Below are 22,264 nucleotides of genomic sequence, written 5' to 3' on the forward strand. Positions count from 1 at the left end.
AACAGATAGTCCCTTCTAGGCAAGTTGAGTCAAGAAGAGGTCAAGTCAATATCAGGACAGGTCTTGTCTGATTAAGGCAAGGCAGAAGTCAGTAGTGTCAACAGCTCTCAGTGGTTGTACTATGGAGAAATTTTACCTCAGCTAGGAGTTGAATCCATCTTATGTAGGCTTACTGTCTCTGTAGTGTAGTCGGCTGCACCTCCCAGGAGCAGTTTGCTGTGATTTTTAAAGTGCTTTTCCTGATTCTTTATCTGTTTGCTTTTTCAAGATCACATAGATAGTGGTGTTATTAGTGACTCTTCTTTAAGCATGTAGTATGGAGGACATGGGAGGATATGTGTATGAAAATGTATCTGGGATGTGTGTGTGCCAAACTGAGTCTTTGACATGGGAGAAAGAAAGCCTAGTTTTGCCCTGAGTGCTGTCAAAGTCAAGTGGGGTGGAATCTTCTCTGTTGTCTCACATGTGGTCAGAGCTCAATCTCATATGCTTCAGTTACAGCAGGGTAGATTTTAGCTCAACACCCGGAGAAACTTTTTAATGAAAGACCAGCTGAGCAATGGAACCAATCACATGAAAGAGAGGTAGACTCTCTGTCAGTCAAGTACAGGCTGGATAGCAGTGTGCTGGGAGTTGCTCACGATTTCCAGCATCAAGCTGGGGTCATGGTGGATTGGGTTGCAGTTGTGCCCGGTGTGGTGGAGCAGAGCTGTGGAGTGACATACCCCTATACTGGCTATGCTACAGTTTACCTGGATGTTGCTGGGACAGGGTGACAGCTAGGTAGGGGCTGCATAGACACAATGGAGAGAGGACACCCACCCAAGCACCATCTAGGTAAGCTGCAGCAATGTTGAGGGTGGAAGGTGTGAAAAACACCTTGCATACTTGCAAGTAGGGATAGAGGAGAAATCTGTTTCAGTTCACATTTAAAGCTGAATCTATTGAATTCCCACTTTCCTAAACAATATGCAACCCGAAACAAAAAAATCACACTTACAGTATTCTAATTTGATCATGCAATTCTCCAACCAATGTTTACAAAAATGCATATATTTGGGGGAAGTGTGCATAAAATGAAAATACTAGTGAACATAATGCAAAAAATGCATCATATTTGCGGAAATTGCTTCCAACTATGCACACGTTAGTCAAAACTGCCTGCAGAAATGTGCTACCTAGGAGAATTTCTCACTAAAATGCTGTCAATTTTTCCTGAGGACTTGTTTGTGTGTTTTTTTTAAAAAAAAGAAGCACAACTTGCTGCAAAACATGGGGAACTGAGTTTAAGATAAGGGGAAAAAACCAGTGAGAGAACTGAAGTCAACTGAACTTTGCATTCCTAATTGCAAATATCTGAGATAAAAGGGAAAGGATTATACTACATATGCTCACAAGCACACAAATAAATATATTGCACACATACACACAAACATGTACAAAAACTTCAGTTTCTACACTATCGAATTTAGTATTGCCTCCAGAGCATTTTAGAGCCAGTTCTTCTGTTTATGAATGAAGGAAACAGGAATACATAGTTCTTCTTATTCGGATCATCACAAATTAGAAATGCAATTATCCTAAAGCAGCAATTTAGCTTTGGAATGATAAGCACATTGATTCAAATGAAAAATCCAGGTTACACACACACACACACACACACACACACACACACACTTTTAGAAACAATAGAATCAAGTGAATAATGAAATATTACAGTTTGTTACAGTGTTCTATAGAATATTACAGGGGGACTTCAGAAGTCATTAGGAATGCTTTTAAACTGTAATTTCTATGGAGCAGTAATTGGCATAATTGAAATGAGTAGGTTTGGGGCCCAGCAGAACCCTTTGAAGATTAGAAAATTAATCTCTAATGAGTCTTGTTAGCTTAATTCTTCTCATGCGCCTTGGGAGAAAACACTGACTGCACCTTGAAAAAGTTGTGTATTTTTAAATAGAGTACTACATCATTTTTAGAAAATCATAATAGCACAGTACTGATTATATTATTGATGGCCACACTTCTAAAATAGCCAAAGTTCCAATGATACAGCCACCTTGTGCCTTGTACACACTTTGTCATTTCCTGATGCTATTTGGATACAGCCCATAGCCTTCTCTCTCTTGTAAACCCTGAGAAATAGGAAGCTGCCTTATACTAAGTTAAACCATTGATCCATCAAGTTCAGGATTGTCTACAGTGGTGTTGGCAATGTGGGATCTGTGGGTTCCAGGGTGCTTGCCAGTACCACCTATGGTGCCCACAAAAAGGTTTCAGTAATTATCCACTGAAAAAATGACAATGCGTGATAATTATATTCCCGTCTTCCTCAGGGGGGAATTTGCCTCACCCCACTCTGCCTTGGAAGGGACGGGTTGCCTCACCTCTAATTTTGTGATATTTTAATAAATATAAGTCTTGCCCCTCCAATAGGGTGTGGTGTGCCAAGTCTTCTTCTGGGGTGTGTTTGCAAACGGTTCGTTTTTCCTGCTCCTGTTGGTATTGACTCATTCTCTCCTGCACTGAACATGCCCCTTAATATTTCATCAAATGCCAGGACTGGAAACCCATCCTCCTTCCACTCTGAACAGAGCAGAGGTGCAAAGAGCTTTCGTCTGTGAATGTGTGCAGTGGTGTCTGATGTGGGTATCTTTTTCCTTGATGAGGGAGCCTGCTTTCACCACTTTGTGGTCCCACCTTTCCCCCCCTGCTCTTTTACATTTGGTAACCATTTTTTAAAAATAATTTTTATTAACAGGCCAATCACATCACATTATCCATATCGCATTGATTCCAAATTATACAGCCAAATTTTAAATTTTGTTGGGGGTACCCATACATCAAGCTCAGCTCGAGTCCAAAACAGCGTCACTTATCTTGCTGCATTAATTAGACAGTTCTCTCCAGTTTGATCCAGATAGTCCTTTATTACTTCCTTTCTCTTCTTGTTGTTATCATAAATTCCTTTCTTTGCGATCTCTGATGATTTTCACAAGCAGGTTAAAAACTGGCATTCTATGTGGATTTTGTACTCTTCCAAAAATCATATTGATCTGGGACAGCCTCTGTATAACGCTTCCATAAACAAAATTAATCTCCGACCTGTCCTTTATTTTTCTCAGGCTTACCAAATAAATCAAATAAGTCTGGGGGTTCTGTCAGGACATTTGGTAACCATTTAGGCCTATGCCACACGCTCAAGACAACCATTTTGTGTTATGCCACACACCCTAATCCAGCACCCATTTTGTGACTGGAGCCCACAATTCTCAAATTTCCAATATTGACTTACTCACCCAGAAAAGTTAGCAACTTCTGGCTGCCAGAAGCTCTTCAGGATAGTGGCCAGACAGAGTTCTTTCCCATAAGTTGTTCCCTGGTCCTTCATTAACTAGATATACCAGGGTTTGAACCTGGGTCCTTTGGCAGGCAAAAGTAGATGATTTAGGAACATAGGAAGATACCTTTACCAAGTCAAACCATTGGTCCATCTTGCTCAGAATTACCTGCACTGACACATGGCTTTTTCCAATCCTATCTGGAGATGTCAGGGATCAAAGCTCAGTTCTTCTGCATGTAATGCATGCACTCTACCACTGGAGCAGACCCATTCCACACATGTAAGAGCTAATCTATGCTGGATCCAGATTTTCATTTAAAGATAAGGTCAAGGTTCTCACCTTTATAGGTACAAGTATATTATTGTCAATATGTAGAATACTGGTCTTCAACTGATGGGTTGGAATCCAGTACTGGATCTCTGCCTGATTGAAGGTGGTGGACAATAGCAGCACTACCAGTATCTGAACATTGGGAAAACCTTTAAGGGCAAGCAAATGCATTTTTTTGTTAAATTTAGGTTCTGGATCTGAAAAAGTTGAAGATTGCTAATGTAGACCATAGGAGGTTGCCTTATGCCAAGGCAGAACATTAGTCATCTAGCTCAGAATTATCAATATTAGTTAGCTATGGCTCTCTAGGACTTCAGACCTAAAGAGGCCATGTACTGAATTGAGACCTTTTATGCAAAACCCTGCTACTGAAGGGACTAATACTGTGGAGAACTTTCAAACTGGCCCTGATCTTTAGAGTTGTGTCAGCCTGAATTGAAATGAGCCCCAGGTGTGTGCATCAAACCTTGAAGAATCTGCTGTTCAAACTACTGCCCACCCTGCTCCCACCACTGCTTTCAAAACTCAGCAGCATCACCACAAAATTGGAAGCTACGAATATGGGAGAAGACTGAATAGCAGTTCTTTCTGATTCTGCACTGCTATTCTTTTCTTTTTTTGCTCTTTCTCTGGCATTTGAACGGTGATGATGATTCCTCAGCGCCTAGTTGCAAACGGAATTGTCAAGCAGGAGCATCTGGCTGCTTGGCAGATGTAGTCATGATAGCAGCTTTGAAGCTGCCTCTGGATCTGTCACAGGCTTTTGTTACCAAGAGACTGAGCTGGCTCTCGCATCCTTAGAGCTGCCATTTCCTATTAAACCCTCTTTGATTCACAGGCGCTTGTGTGTTGTGCTAAAGCTTAACTTCACACATAAGAACTTGCCCATCTCATTCTTCATGCTGCGAGGAGACTTTTTGTCTTTAAACGTCTCCGACAACTGATAATAACTTCTGCAAGACTGTGAGCATGAAAGGTGGCAAGAAATATCTGGATGGGAAGCTGGGGGTTACAAATAACTGCGAAGACATGTGATGCCATCGCAATTTAATGTTAATTTAGTGACAATATCATGCCAGATCCTGCTGGACTGATCAATGAAATATGGCAACCCTTTCCTAGAGAGTTAAAAACAAATCTTGATTTCAAAAATAGTACTTAATTTGGACAAAGTCTTAACCAAGGAACTAGTTCCAGTAGCTTCCCTTGCTCTCCAAGACAAGACTGGGGGTGGGGGAGAAATTCTGCATTTAAAGGCAAACCTACCCAATTCACACTTTCTGAAACATGCAGACCAAAACACAGACATTCTTTTAAATTCATATTTCTCCAAATTTTGTAGTGCAATTCTCCAGCTAAGGAATGTGTACAAAATGCTTATACCATGTTGACAAGTACAAGAAAATGCATATATTAGTTCAAAGAAGTTACAAAAATGCAGGACTTGCAAACAGTTATGAAAATTGGGGAGAAATTAACTTAAAATTTGAAGAAGAAGAAAAGAGAAACTGAAATTGAAACGTCCTTCCATCCCTAGGAAAGAGTCAAGAAACATGGAAGAATACAGAGTAGTGAAGTGCAGAGCTGGAATGATACAGTGGTTGAAACCTGTGCTCCAGAAAGATGAAACCTATCTCAGAGGAAACTACAAGAAGATACAACAGAGAACATAGGATTACTGGTCCTGGGCTTCCACTCCAGCCTCAGAAAGGCAGAAGAATATTAGATGATACCTAGCTTTCCTTTCCCTGGGTACACAGCTTGGGATACTTCTGGATCCATTGCTCTCTCAGGTTCAGGAGCCTTCAGTGGTGCAGAGTGCCTTCCATCAGATTTGGCTTGAGGCCGAATTGCACCCTATCTGGACAGGGATAGCCTAACTTCTGTTGCCTATGGTCTGTTAACTGCTAGGTTAGTTTACTGCAACATGCTATACAGTGGACTGCCTCTGAATATGGTTCGGAAATTTCAGCTGGTGCAGTTTCTCACCAGAGCAAGACAGTTTGAACGTATTACACCAATTCTAACCCAACTGCACTGGGTGCCAGTTAGTTTCTGTGATCAATTCAATGTGCTGGTTTAGACCTGTAAAGGTTTAAATGACTCAGGACCACAGTACCTCAAGAACCACTTTTCCCCATATGAAGTGACCCAGATCCTCACTATTGATCTGGGTCAGGGCTTCTAGACTTTTAGAAGACATCTGAAGGCAGCCCTGTATAGGGAAGATTTTAATGTTTGATGTTTTATTGTGTTCTTAATATTTTTCTGGGAGCTGCCCAGAATGGCTGGGGCAACTCAGTCTGATGGGTGGCATATAAATAATAAAATTATTAGTATTAGTATTAGTATTAGTATTAGTATTAGTATTAGTATTAGTAGTCCACTTTGGAATCTGAGTAGAACAGATTTCTTCTCTAGCACTAATCTTAAATTATTCATTTTTGTTTATTTCCTAAGGCTTTCTTCTTCACTCACTTATTGGTGAAAAGTAGCAAGATCTTCAGTTTTTAGCTTTACTTGGGAACATTCATATCCCCTGCATTTGTATTGTTTTGATTTCTTAGAAATAACTTTGAGGTGCATTATTCACTAAAGGTTTTGCGTTTTAAATAGTTCTCAACAGAAACATTGTATTCTTTTATGTATAAATCTTTTATCAAATGTACTATTCTGATCAGGTTTACAAAATGAATTCTCCTGAAGGACATTTTTTTTATGTTTCATATCTTTTTTGTTATTCTGCCTGCCAATCCTTCTGTCTGTAAACTGTGCCTACAATAAAATGTTCCTGTTAAGATTTCCCAAGTGGAAACATCTGAGAATTGTTTGCATTGTTCAACTAAATATATATAAGACAGCTTGAATTTTATTATTTTCCTGATTTTAAATTATTTTTCCTACAGCTTATCAAACGAACAAACAACAATTTGTGTTCCTGGGATGTTTAACATATTCCCCAGAAAGTAAATGTTATTTTCTCTTTCTCTCTCTCTCTCTCTCTCTCTCTCTCTCTCTCTCTCTCTCTCTAAATAAAAAATTCCTTCCAGTAGCACCTTAAAGACCAACTAAGTTAGTTCTTGGTATGAGCTTTCGTGTGCATGCACACTTCTTCAGATACCTGATACCTTCAGATACCAGATACCTGATACCTTCAGATACCAGATATCTGAAGAAGTGTGCATGCACACGAAAGCTCATACCAAGAACTAACTTAGTTGGTCTTTAAGGTGCTACTGGAAGGAATTTTTTATTTTGACTATGGCAGACCAACACGGCTACCTATCTCTCTCTCTCTGTTTGTCTCTGCCTCTCATGCAAAACACAATGGTCAAAGACAGAAGATAGAAACAATTCCAAAGGACCCCCTTATTATTATTATTATTTGTACCCCAACCATCTGGTTTCCCCAGCCACTCTGGGCAGCTTCCAACAAAGTATTAAAATACAGTGGTTTGTTAAACATTAAAAGCTTCCCTAAAGAGGGCTGCCTTCAGGTGTCTTCTAAAAGTAGTTGTTCTTCTCTTTGACACGTGGTGGGAGGGCTTTCCACAGGCTGGGTGCCTCTACCGAGAAGGCCCTCTGTCTGGTTCCCTGTAACTTGGCTTTTCGCAGTGAGGGAACTGCCAGAAGGCCCTTGGACAAAATGGATAAGTTTCATCTTTCATCAAAAGGAAATAATGTCTGAAATCTTTTGCTTAAATGCCTCAAAAGTATTCTGGAAATGTTCAGTTTTGACAATAATGCATATTTGGAACGGAGAATTGATACAGAACCCTGTTGGATCAGGCTAAAGGCCCACCTAATAAAACAGCTTGCTTTCACAGTGACCGACTAGATACCTTTGGGAAGCCTGGAAGTGAGCCCTGACTCACAAAAACCAGCAATTGGTATTCAGAGATATTTCACCAAGTCCAGCCTACTTCACCTTCCCAGCTACCAGAATTTTTGCACTCAAAAGATGGCAGCCTTGAAAACTTTTGCACTCTTAACGTGTTCAGAATGGAGAAGGGGCAGGGGCAAATCAGCAACCAGAGCAGATCGCTTAGCATGAGTGTCGTATGCTGAGAAGGTCTTGCTTCTGTCAGAAGTCAAGAGGCAGCATTCTACGCCAACTGCAGCTTCCGGATTAAGCACAAGGGAAGCCCCACATAGACAGCGTTGCAGTAATCAAGTCCTGAAGTAACCAATATTTCATATATGTCACATGGGTTGCTGAGGTCTACCTTAATGCATCGGTAAGGCACAGGTTGCATCCTTTTTATAGTGTCTGTAAAGCTAGAATTAAGACCATCCATCAGAAGTGTGCCATTGTTTCCCTCCCTACCCCTCTCAGTAATCATATCCTGTTTGGCTTTAAACCAAGGTGACCCTCTGTGACAATTGTTGGGGGAAATGCCAGTTTCAAGATTTCTTTCCTCATCTCCATTCCTCTTGAGCGGCTTTCTTTGGAGGTGTTCCAGAGGAGGAAAGCGTTATGAAAAATAATGTGTTGTGAATTCAGAGGGAGCTGCTTTCTAAGCCTCAAATCCCACTGGAGAGGCTGAGAAAGTGAAGTCTGAGGCACTGACAGTTGGAAAATTAAAATGTTTTGTAATTATTTACATTTCACATAAACTTGAACAGAAGAGAAGGCACCTACTTGAAAGGGGGAGGATTGAAAACCAAATTCCTTTCAGATGAACGGGTCACATACTGTGAGATTTCACTTCTGTTGCTTCTGCGGCTTCTTATGCTAATCTGGAGATCTTGAAGCACTAAGCTAAGCGCATTCACTCAAAAGGGACCAGATTTAAGAATTGCAATAGAATATATTAAATATTAGGCCAAAACTTTATCACCCATTATGTAAATAATTATCCAGGCTTTGCAGGAATTATCTATATATTATTGGCACAATCAAAATGAACCATTACTGTTTCTCGAATTTATGAGTTGACCAAATATGTGCACGTTTACTCAGAAGAAGGCACAGCTAATTGCACTGTCGCTTACTCCTCAGGAAATGTGTATAGGACTTTAATCTTGTTTTACTAAATACTACATTTGTGTTCCTCAAAGGTACATTGACCTCACATAAACATACTTCTTATGCATTGCATTGTCCATACTGGGGAAGACTGTGATGCTGTCTCCTGTCCAGATGCTGTTGATTGGCAACTTCAAGGCACCCTGTGAGGAGAAGGAAATGGGGGGGGGGGTGGCAGCAAGGAGAAAAGAAGGATGGAGCCAACAATACAAAGAGGGGCTGGGGGCAGCAGGAAGAGAAGGGTTGTTGGGGTGTTATTCTTTGCACCAGCCCTAGTACTGTCAAAGTTCAGGGAATCCTATCCCTCCACCAGTGGCAGCCAAAAAAGCAGATAAACGCAAAGAGTCCTTACCACGTAATTTATTCAGTATTCACACAGAGAGACAAAGGAATGTAGTCCTTATTTCAGTGATGGCATTGCTCCTAGTAAAGCCCAAGCCCCCTTCGTCTCTCTTATCCTACATCATCCCTGTGCTTTCTGTCGCTGAGCTTTCTGTTTGGCTACTCGCACTGCACGCTTAGTCCTGGGGGAGGGGTGCTCAGGAATGCTCTCCAAAGACATTGAGTCTGTCAGCTGTCTCTCTCCAGTGTTTCTTCTTTCTGCTGTTCCTCTCCCAATATTTCCCAGCTTTTGCCGTCTGCAGCCTCTGAACTATTCCTTCTGCAAACCACTGTTCTAAATCTATACTGTCCTCTTGTTCTCAGGAAGGTTCAGGAGAGGGGTGTGTGTGGCTCCCACCATTCCTCCTCAGTCCAGCCTCTGACAAGTACTAATATAAAGAAATGATGGCTCCAGCAAACAGTATGATAAGGAAGCATATGAGGTCACCATCTTGCTGAAGGTAAGCAGATATAGGGCTGGTCAGTGCTTGAATGAGAGACCACCTGAGAAGCACATGTACATCTCATTGGATTCCAGGACAGAAAAAAGGCAGGATACGAATGCACGTAAATAAAGAAGTACAACAGATACCAGTCTAGTTATTGTTTATTTTATATCCGGCCTTTCTGCCATGATGGAACAGTATTCCAGAATTAGAATGTGAGATTCAAATGACAGCTGTGCTTTCATCTGCATATTGGCCCATGAAGTGCAAATCAGGTAGGTTTAAATTTTCTCTCCATCCCTAATGAGGAAATATTGCATATGGCAGCCTTGACAGGCAACTTGATGTGTTAAAACAGAAACCCAGATTTAACACCTCTGCGAGAGCTAGACCCCATTGAGACTGGAGGTCTATTTTTTAAAAAAGCAAATCTGTTTTTCTCCCAGTGCACAGATGCTGCTTGTGGACAGAGCTGGAGATAAGAGAGATTTCCTTTTGTTTGTTAGCAATATATTTTTGAACCCTATGACAAATCCTTGGATTTGTACTCCATCTGCTCAAAAACCTAGCTACGGCTTGTTTCATCTTACTTTAGTACTGAGGAAGTGAGAAAAGGCATCACATGGCCTGACCGCACAGGAGTAAGTACACATCATGTGGGTTTTGTTTTGTTTTTACAATTCCCCATTCAGTTATTCTACTTCATTTGGGAAATGAATTACTTTGCATAATGAAATAGGTAAATGAATTTGGAAAATTCAAGCAATGAGAAACTGACATGTAAAATATAATGTATATAGGCTACACCTGTAAGATGAACAGTAACTGGTTCTATTTATTGGTTTTGTTTATGAAGTCTTTAGTTGCACATCCATCTTGGACTCAAAGAGGCCTCCATTATCCTCAATATCAACTATTTCTCAGGAAACATTTTTGTCTTTGGGGCACTAAGGTGGTCACCATAGCAACATATCTTACATAATATAGGCAACCCCCCCCCCCATTTATGCATGTTCAAAATGTGTGTGACTGTGCATATGTGCATTGCACCAAACCTGGAAGTGACCCCAAAACATCACCAATCGGGTGGAATGGCGCAGCGCAGGGGCAGAATTAGGCGTTTGCAGGCTTTTTCAATGGTGTTTCAAATATAAATGATTTCACTTAAACACATGGTGCCTCAGAACATAACCCCAGTGTAAATGGGGAACTGTTTGTACTTGGAGATACTCTCAAATTATTCATATCTACTGTCACTAGATGTTGAAATTTCACATTGCCTGGCCCTGTCCTCCAACATAGAACTGATACATTAGGAATCCCTAGGTGCTTAACATTCTGCTGCTACTACTACTGTTATTTCTGAATTTTGTATAAAACTTTGTCCATCCCCAGTTTGCCGCAGCTTATTTTATTTTATTGATAAACACAGTGAAAAAAACCAGTGAAAAAGAAGAAAAGATCCCAGTGAGATTTTACATAATTGCATAAAGATTTTTTTCTGTAGAGTTTTACAGATGTGCTGCTATCTACATGGCTCCTCCCGATGTCCTGACATCACGCGTGTGAGACGTTGTGCCCTCCCCCAATTGCTCGCAAGCTGGCACCTCTGCACTATGCCCACTGTTGGGAATGAAAATTGATGTCACATGACACTATATTTCAGAAAGCCACAGTTCCATAATGCACATTTGCCCTAATGGACCATCCTGTTCTCACAATGGCTGACCAGGTGGCCTCTGGGAAGTCTGAAAGCAGGACTTGAGCACAACAGCACTCTCCCCTCCTGCAGTTTCCTGCAGCTGGTATTCAGAATTGTGCTGTCTCCAACAGTGGAGGTTGAACATAACCATCAGGGTTGGGGGGGGGGGAATCATAAAATAATCATAGAATTGTAGAGCTGGAAGGGACTATGAGGTCCATCTAGTCCAACCCCCTGCAATGCAGAAATCTTTTGCCCGATGTGGTACTTGAACCCACAACCTTGACATTAAGAGTCTCATGCTCTACTAACTGAGCTATCCTGTGGATTGTACCTTATACAGACAGTTAACCCCACCCCCGCAAAAAAGGTCATTTACTGTAACTGTCTTCCACTCCTAGGTTCTGTGAACAACAGATTTATTATTTTTCTGAACCTACTGATGAAGCTCACCACGTCGACACTAAAACCTCTCCAGGCATGGGATGGCCTGTTTAGTATCACTTCAGAATTCTATAAATCTTTGATCAGTTTTTATTTAATCTTCAGCTAAATTGGAGCTTAGCAATGGTCCCTTAAGATCTGGGATGGAACCAAATGAAATAATGTGCCTGACAGTTATTTGATTGTGGTGTGGTAGCATTTTCATTTTACAGGCTTAAGTTAGCCCTGACCTCCAAAGGCTTTTCTGACAAGAGAGTTTTGTAAAGGTGGTAGTAATATTTTATTATTCTTTGCCCCCATTTCTTTTTTTTTATGATACCCTTACAAGGGGGGAAAAGAAAATGCTTGAATTTCTGTTTATTTCTTGGATCAGTTTTCTATTTTTAAAATAGCTGACTTCTTTTTCAGACAATCCTTGCACATATCATTAACACACATGGGGTTGTTTATTTTATTTTTATTTTATTTATTTTTAATCATTATTATTTTATTTAACATGATTTATATATTGCTTAATCATCAAAACCCCTAAGTAGTTTATACAAATATGTAAAATATATATGTTTAAGATACTGTTCAAGTCAGATGTTAAAAACGTAGAAAATAATACAGCAAATGTTCCTGCCGAATATCAATAGGCAGAGAGTTCCATAGAGTAGGCATTGTAACACTGAAGGAATGAGTCCTTGCAAGTGTGGCGCAAACATTATGTGACACTTATAAAAGTGCCAGTTCTTTGGAGTGAAGTGGCTGAATGAGCACATAATTTATTTTTCACATGGGATTTTTAAAAACCTATATAATACATGTTGACAGAAAGAAATGCAACCTAAGTCCCATATGCACTATGCCAGAGGTTTTCAACCTTTCCGAGTCCATGGCTCTCTTAACCAACTACATTCTTTTTGTGGCAGCCCTGTGGGGCTCAGGAGCCCAATTATGTCACCCCTTGCCTGCAGAGCTGGCAGCCTCTCATCCTTTTTTGAACACCTTCCCTTGTGTGGTGTTACCTCTGCCTCCTCCCCTCTCCCCTATCCTTGGGAGTACTCTGGGCAGCTGCTGCTGCTGTCATCCCTGGTCTCTGAGCTAACAAAGAGAGGCGCCCTCCAGAGGCACCATTCTCCTGCAGAGCTTACCATCAGGGTTGCTGCAATAAACAGCTGTGCAAGCCTTTGGGAGGCAGAGACGCAAGAGGTTATCAGAGGAGGGAGGGAAGGAAAGAAGGCAAGAGGCCAGTGTTGCTCGTGGCACCCCTGACCATCATTCAAGGCACCCCAGGATGCCAAGAAACACTGGTTGAAATCCATTGCACTATGCATTTAAAGCAGTATCATATCACTTCAAACTTATATGGCTTGCTCCAAAGAATCCTGGGAACTATACTTTGTTCAGAGTTGTTAGGAGACCCCCATTCCCTTCAGACAGTTCCCAAAATATCATAGGATGGATTGACTGTTAAACCAATCTGAGAACTGTAGCCTTGGGCAGGTACAGCTTTGTCCCAACCCTATCTGGGATAAAGGAAGATGGGGAAGCCCTTCAGATGTTTGGCCAATAGAGAGGATTGGGGTATGCACCTTTATAAGTCAGCCCCACTTCCCAAATGACCTCTTTGTGACCAGCATGGTTTCAACCTGCCCAGTAGAGGCTGTGTAAGGTTTTGGAAGTGTTCTCCAATCTGTTTCACATATTATTATTATTATTATTATTATTAGTTTTTTTAAAAAATATTTTTATTTAAAAAATTTCTTGGTTTACAAAAGTACGTGTGTTGTCACTTTTCTCAGGTTCTAAATTCTTTTCTATATGTCAGTTACATATGATGTGAGACCTTGTGTTATATACAGAATAAGGTTGGGAAAGGAGAAAAAAGAGTGGGGAGAAGTGGTAAACTTATATTCTTATACTTAGTGTTCATGTGGTTTTTTTATATATATCAGCATCATTTGGGTAGTTGGCTGATTGTTATATTAAATCCTTTGTGACAGCTGACAGGTAATGTGGGCATCCAAGGAGGAATTTGGATATTCTGGTGAGCTTTCCTTTCCCATCTTTCATTGGCAGCTGGCTCAAGGCGGAAAGCCATCCCTCAGCAGTTGTCCACATGTTTTGCATGGAAAATGTCCCAGGTTCAATCCCAAGAATCTCCAGGAGAGCTGGGAAAGAACCCTGTCTGAAGTCTGGGTAGCCAGTCAATGTCAACAATACTGAGAAATACTAGAGAATATTTATTTTCGTCTTCATACTTCTCTGCTCCAAGGAGAATTCTATTTGTATATGATTTCCTTTCACCGTCAGTGATTCCAGAATAATCAAATGCCCCATAATATAATAAACCAAATACTTATTATGCTGGAAAGCTGTCTCTGCTGTTTCCTAGCCACCATGGCTTTCCATTTCCTTTCTGAAGGCCCAGGAGTGAAATTCAAGCTGTTCCTTCCATTTGGAGAATTTTAAAGGTCTCACCTGCTCTAACAGGTGCACTCACCTCTCATTAACTTTCATTGGAATTACAGGTACACACATGTAGAAGAGGCAAGGAGCCCAATATCGGTTCAGGTCTGCTATTTCTTAAATGTAATGATCCTCTTAGGGCAGTTTTGCTTTGAGAACAGAGCCCACTTAATTTACTCAGACTTTGAAATCCTCTGTTCAAAAATAATTGCCTGGCGTGTGGCTGCTAGCAGGAGAATTTTAATGAAAGACATTTTCTGAGATGCAAAGCAAAAATTATTAAATGCCTGATTAGGAGATCTGTGTCAGTGGCACCACTTCATTATGAGCGGAAGCCTTCAAATTTCAAATCAGAACAGCATCCACAGGCCTGAGATTGGTGCTTATTAAGTCCCAGGCCAGGTGGATGGTAAACAGGAAGAAACTGCAGTGGGGTAAGAAAAACTGGGGTTTAAGTAGAAGCCTGATGTACATGGCATTCAGTTATTTAATTGTTATAACTCTGGCTCATGGACAACTCCCATTAATTTCTCTTCCACACTCCACCCTTCCAGTGCCACACTTTATTTATTATAGATTCTGCAAGCAGCCATGTAAGACAGCAGAACAATGCCAAACATAAGGTACCAAACAAAATAATACCATAGTAGCAGTAATTAGAAAGAAATAAAGAAGAAAGAAAGATGCTTGAGGAATTAGATCTTTGTGAATTGTAATAAGATTTGCACCTTGTGCAATAATTTCTGGAGCAGAACACAGCTATTTATTGGATTTTACAAATGCCACATTATGTTTGTTACTCATGTGCAAGGAACAGATCCTTCAGTGTGGCAGCTCTTTGGAACTCCCTAGCTATTAATCTTAGGCAGGCACCTTGCTGTATAGCTTGTTTTAGCAAATCTACATTTTGTTTCAGCAAGCTGCCCAGGCATGTAATTTTGACCTCAAATTTTATTATGTATAATTTGTCTTTGTTTTTAATTGCTGATTTTATTTATTAAATATACTTGGAGTTGAGTGTTGATTTCATACTCTTTATTTCAGCTCATGGTAAACAGTGAGTGAGTGCTTTCCCTGCCCCCCCCCCCCAAACCTCTGGCTATATATACATTATTTACACAATGGGTCCCGTGTGATTGGCTGATTCAACTCCCCTCCTGGAGCCTGATTGGACTGTTATTGCAGACCAGTCAGGTTGCTGATTCACTTCCTCCTGGAGCCTGATTGGGCTGCCCCTGCAGACCAATCAGGTTGCTGCCTTCTAGGATCCTACCTGCCTATTGTTCTAGGATCCAAGCTCAATACATAACAATTTATATACCTATAACTATATGTAAGAGTATCATCAAACAGTCCCCATGGGGGGATTTGTAGTGCTGCATGATAAACTAGCATTTTCATGAAGACAGGGTACAGTAGCAGAGCAAAAGCAGGACAGCTTGCACAACAGCAGTGGCCACGGTATGGGAGCAAGAAGGAGTGGAGGCGTGGAGGTTGAAAGTGGTGGTTTAAGGCAATGGGAGAGGTCCTTCTTGTGGGATAACCAGCCTCATATAACCAACATGCTTAAGTCTAATTAATGCATGAAGAGGTTAATATCATAGAGCAAGTTGTCCAGCCAGGCTTAGTTATGTCCACATTGAGAAGAATGGGGTAATCAAGCCTTTGTTCTCCCCCAGTCTACCTGAGAAGTTCGGCTTGTGAAAAGGATTGAGCTAATTGCCCTAGCTCAAATGCATGGCTCTCATCAGCTACTCTTGAGTTCCTGTACCAATCATTTAGGAACTTTTGCAGCTAAGCTAAGTTTTAACCCCTGTGCAGTTTTTCTGAGGCACATTAATTTGACTTTTGGAGAGTTTGTAAGTAAACTATTTTTTAACTTGCCTGGAGTGGCATGTTTTGGAGGTCTAACAGCCTGTATTGCCATGCTTGCTTTATAATTTTAAATCTCTGCTGGGCTTCTCTAACCTAAGAGTACTAGCTGAAACTTGCCCCTGCCAAGCTGTGCATGGGATTCCAGAGGTCTTGGCCTTCAACCAGGCTCTGTGCTCCTTTGGAGAACTGAAGATGTAGCAGAGGTTGTTGTAGCTTTGAGAAATATGATTTATTCACATATTTACACCTTCAGTCTGCATGGAGGAAGTACAGCTCTTACAGCATGGTCATCTCAAGAGGAGCTTGAGATGTTCCTCACAGCAGTGCAGCACTGGAGTCCAAGGCACCTCTCCCAGCCTGCCCCAAGATGGATTTGTCTTTGTTCACTCCCTTCTTCTTCCCAGCGCACCTTGCTAAAGAGACCTTTTCCCCCTGTCACCTGTCTCTCACACACCATCACTTTGGCAACCTCTGTCTGCCCAGGCCCAAAATTCCTCTTAGATGGGCCATCAACATATTTTTGTCATGTAAACGCTTCTATCCCAGGTGAGGTCCTGGCTTGGAAAGGAAACTTAGCCTATGTTTTCCAGCTGGCCTGCAATCTTCCCTTCAATACTCCAAATAATCAAAATCCTATCATTTATTAATTTCTATGGTTTAGGCCAGTCTCCCAACACTTCACACAATGCATTTTATTCCATGTACTATGGGCTATCTTTGGCATAAAGAGAGAAATGATATCAGAAATGGGGTTGGGTAGGTGAAAAGGGAGCTTACTAGTTGCAAGGAGAAGCTATATGTGGTTAATATAGGGGGAGTGGCAGCAGTTGGTAAGCAGAGCAAGCAGGGATAGATAAAAAATTAAGTCAATTTGTTTTAAATATTTGCTGTTACTGGTATTTTAAAATGAATATTTTAGATTGTTCTTTGCAAACTGCTTCAAGATTTTCAACAGTATATATATTTTTGTTAACATTTTAAAATTTTGCTTATCCCATTGCTGTGACATAGTCCCCAGCTCAGAAAAGACTAATATCAAAATATGTTTAGTAATGAACATTTTGAAAATAAAAAGAAATGGGGGCTAAGCAAGGTTCCCCATATCTGATGTTTAAAACCTTGAAATGGTCACATGAACTTTGATATCTTTAACATGCGCTGTCCATGTTGCTATTCTTTTTCTTTTCATTCCTTTGATAAAGTGGTCTCATTTCACCATTGTCAATATTTACATGGCTTCTAGACGTTTAGTATTTGAGAAAGGAAAGGTCTTTTTATTTTCAGATACAGTGGAAGAGAAGGAGAGAAAAGCAAATTAACAACTCGGTTGGCTGTGTCTCCTTTAGCGGCACTACTTGGTAAATGGTGCCATTTCCAGCTGTCTCTCTCTCTCCCCTCTGTATTGTAAACTCCTCAAAACATGCACACAAACATTAAGGGCGAGCCAAAATAACCATCCCCAATTCATTAGTGCATTGGTGAGGTGGCCATTTTTACTCCATTTCAGCAGTACGGATATAAGACTCTGCCAATTTTGGTTTTTCTCCGTTTCTCATTTTTTACAAACTTATATTAAATTCTCCATGTTTCTGCAACAATTTGATATTACTATTATTTATTTGGAAAAAAGTCCTCATGAAAATTCATTATCATTTTAGTGTGGATTTCTCCTAATATACTTTTATTTTGCCAGAAATTTCACCTAATGTAATGAATTTTGTATGTTATTTTCACCAGTATATGCATTCTTATGCATACTTCCTCCTCACACATGCATTTTTGTACACATTGTTTGGTTGGAGAGCTGCATGGCAAAATTTTGAGAAGTGCAAATTTTGAAGTTTAGCTTTCATTTGGTTTTGCTTATTGGTTAAAGAAGTATGAATTAGGGAGCTTCCCATTAAAATGCGAATAAAATCAAATTTCTCCATCCCTGGGCTAGCACCTTAGTGCTGAGGACAGTATTTTAATTTGTCCCTTGAAGAAGAGCTGTGCCCCACTTTTTCCTTGGTTCAGAGAATACTTGAGCTGATGTTTTTCTTGCTTGCTTGCTTTCTCATCTTCTCCCTTTAGCACATCTAATTCCTCGCACTAGCCTAATCCAGCTGCACAGTATTTGTCTCCTCTGACTAGGAAGCTTTCTGGTTCATTAGACAAAGAGTCCAGGACTGGGGCTGGGGGCTGGGATAGATTGTATTGCAGTAGGGACCACAGCCAAGGGTGGAGAGAGGAAAACCGTAAACAGATATCCCCTCCAAAAAAATGACTCCCAATTGTCTAACAGTAGCAACATCTCAAAAACTTTCTCTATCTCCGCACTGCCTCTACTCCTAAATTAGGCTGCTGAAAAAGCATGTTTAGGGATATGGAACATGCAGTTTTTATGTGAAAAGATTCATGGACTTGATTCTAGAACTGAATTATTCCTTATCTCTTATCAGCAGTAGAGATCAGTCCATTAGGACAAATGGGCTGCTGCCCCACCAACTCATTCTGCCGTCCACTTGCCTGCCTTCTTACTTACATCTAGTCAAAGGGGCAGGATTGCTTGTCATCTATCTTTTCCTTCATCTCAGTGCTGCCCCTTGTCTTCTTTCTCTGGCAATCACTCATAGCCGAGTAAGATTGTCTTCAATGAACATGGTCTTAACAGTGAGTCTGTTGGTGACTCTGGAGGCCAATTCTGTATCCACACATCTTTCCACAGAGGGGACATAGGTTTCAGGGTGGAAGTTGACCACGGTGAGGGTTTGCCAAACATGCCTTCCTCTTAGCTCATTTCTCCTTTTCACCCTGAGTTCGTGCTTCTTCAAAGTCTATGACACCTTTGGTAAAGGCTGTTCTCCAACTGGAGTGCTTGCTGCCCCTTGTAGAACACATCAGGAAGAGGACAGGGCAAAACTAGATTTGGTTGGCTCTGTCTAATTGCTTATGGCCATCACTGGCTCTAGCTCCACTTCCTATTGACCTCTCTGCCTCCATCCCACCAGGATCAATGGGAACCAGCCACCATTGCTTAGCTTACACCCAACTGAACCACTGTTTTCCATCTGGCTCCAGTTGGTGGCTTTCAAGCTTCAGGTTTGTGTTTTTTTGTTTTTAAACTAGATCCCGAAAGGTTGCAGTCTGCCCACTCCTGCCATGGGAAATGAACTTGAAGCTGATAGTGCTAGGTGGGTTGTGCATGAACATATCTGTCAAAACACTTCTGATTGCAGGATTAAGCCTTCCCAGTTTTCAATTTTTCTTCCAACTCTTTCCACCCACTCCTTTGATGCTCATCTAGGGGGTTCAGATTGTGTACTTTCTGAGCCTTAGCTTCATATCCAATTGGATTTCAACTTTGACAAACCTATTTTCCTACCCTGCAAGTCTCCTATCACAAATCCATCATAATTTCTCTGGTTGATGCTAGTTCGGCTCATTCAAGATTTCTTATCTGCCCAATATTTTTCCATCTCTAAAGTAAACTCACAGTTACTCTGTCTCTATATGTGAGCAGACAGGAGAGTTAATGAATTTTACATACACTTGCCGTTAATTTAAATGAAAGGGGGGGGGTTGCTCTGGAAATTTGAACTCCAGAGTACTTTAATAATAGTACTTTAAAAGTTTGACAGGGAGCTGGAACTTATTTGAGCTTGAATTCAGAATAATTACTGGAATACAAATAGACCAGCAGTGACAAAGACACACATTAAGCCTCCAGATAATGAAGGGTCTGCTTTGTGCCTCAATAAACTGTGATGGTACTGCATGATGATACAGAGACTTGTAACAATTTTGTCTCTCCCTAAGCACGTTATAATAAGAAGCAAAAGTATGGCTACTATATGAGTGCAAAAGAATGGGTGCGTGGGGGGAATCTTATTTTATTTCAAATCCCCGAGAAGGTCTTTGCTGAAAGTTAACTGACAATTACAGAATCTTAGGATTTCTATAGTTCTTGAATGTATTTGTTATGTGCCATTAGTCACCAGGTGAAGCCCTACACTTATAGCAATACCCTTCAGTAACAGCTTGGGAGAATCTAACACTGATTGATGGCAAGTCACCTGGAATTGGTTGGCAGAATTTCCAATTTTCTGTGGGGAAATTGCTTATTTCACTGAGTCTATTCCCATTTTTACAAGTGGACAGCAAGCTGAGATTATACATTATTATGTGTCTGACTAAAATGGTGATGGATGGTGTCACACATTTAAAGAGAATTAAACATTTCATTTAGGGCTGGGTTTGGAAAAAAAGTGAGAGTTTAAATAACTTTATAATACAGGCTGGCTTTTAAAATGCAGTCTCTCTGCCTTTTTTTTGTCTCATTTCATCCATGCTCTGAGAAGAATTGCTACACCTTCAATATTTAGATGGAGAGCAACTTTGAAATGTGCTTTTAAGGTATTCAAAATAGTATCTAAATAAATATTTTTCAGGCTTTTGAAAGTTTTAAGACTGCTTGGGCAAAATAGTGTTGAACTTTTAACATGTTGTAAATGAGATTTGCAGAAAGCATGTTCTCCTTCATGGACAGCACAGGTTGCGGTGGGGTTAACCAGAAACCCCTTTGTTGCTGTGTGAGTTAGTTTGAATGGCCACAGTTGTGATTGGGCTCCTCCAGTTGCTGGGGAGAGTTTGATGTTGCCAATTTTGATTGACAGCCTTGGTTGTATATATTCCCTGCACGCAGCGTTGAGCTTCCTCTTTTCACTGCGTGCACTGGATCACCTGCCCACCCTCCCTGATTTTAGGTCATTTTTTGCATTTGACCTTGCAATGCCTGTCATGGGGTTGTCTGCTTTTGGGGCAGGGGACTGGTAGGAATTTTGTCCATTTGGCTGATTGGCTGGTGCCAATTGGTTTTTGCCTAAAGGTAAAGGGACCCCTGACCATTAGGTCCAGTCGTGGCTGACTCTGGGGTTGCGGCGCTCATCTCGCTTTATTGGCTGAGGGAGCCGGCGTACAGCTTCCAGGTCATGTGGCCAGCATGACTAAGCTGCTTCTGGCGAACCAGAGCAGCACTCGGAAACGCCGTTTACCTTCCCGCTGGAGTGGTACCTATTTATCTACTTGCACTTTGATGTGCTTTCGAACTGCTAGGTTGGCAGCAGCTGGGACTGAGCATCGGGAGCTCACCCCATTGCAGGGATTCGAACCTCAGTGCCACCCGCGTTCCTGTAGGTTTTTGCCTACTGCATAGCAAATCGTCACAACTTGTAAGTTTGCGGTTAGGCATTGGTTTTAGAAAAAATGGTTGGTGGAGGGGTATGTATTGGCTGTGCATGCCCCTCCAATGCTCCTGCTGCAAGGGTATTCCATTAAAGGAATCCAGGGGCTCACCATGCTTTTGTCCACACCTCTGTCAAGGGGGCTAGGGCCACGCAAAAGCCCCTGGGAGCATTTGGGGATAGGTGAAGGTCTAGTACCCAGCTCCATTTACTCCCCATAAAATGTTTTCCCTTACTGACTTTGCAAGCTTGTGGATATTAGTTCTGTCCCTGGGCGGGGACAGATAGTCTCAACCAATGCCTAAGCAACCACTCACATTTTTTATATTTTAATAATGTTGTGGCCAAAATTATGCCAAAAACCTTAAACAAAATTATGGTGTAAAGTGTGAATTGGGGATCTCAACACGCAAATATCCATTTTGATTAATGACGATTTAAAGTAAATAAATAAATACGGTAGATCTTTTACACATTTATTTTTGAGGTAGGAGATAGTGGTTTTTTGTTTTTGCAAACAGGGGCAGACAATGCTAAGTACAGATCTGCAAGTTTGGGGAATGAGTCAGCCAAACTTTGAGGAAAAACCTTATTGTGAGGGCTAATATTTCTATGAGATTCCCAGTTTAAGCAAATGGAACAGCAGGTATTCTGGCATGAAACAACTGTCTCTAGGTGTACGCTAAGTGGAAGAAAGTGATGGGAATGCAGCTGTACCTGAATTCCTTGGGTTCATTTAATCTCAGATCAAACCTTGGTAGGCATAGCCAACAAAATATTATCTGCTTGCTCTGGTTTTGAACTAGGTCTCAGTAAGTTAGTTGGACAAGGATATAATTGTTGTGCAGCCACAGCAGGAAAAAAGGCAAGGTTCAAGCATGTCAGGCCAATCTGTCATCAGACAACTTTTGACCACTCTTCATTCTATAGATGTAATCTCACTGCAAATGATAGGAAGTGTAAATGCTGTGTAAAATACAGTAGGCACAATTAAAGCAAAAAATAAATAAATCTGTGAGAGCATCTAAAGATGGCAT

The sequence above is a fragment of the Podarcis liolepis genome (assembly GCF_965112155.1).
Source record: "Podarcis liolepis genome assembly, chromosome: 7".
Taxonomy (NCBI): domain Eukaryota; kingdom Metazoa; phylum Chordata; class Lepidosauria; order Squamata; family Lacertidae; genus Podarcis; species Podarcis liolepis.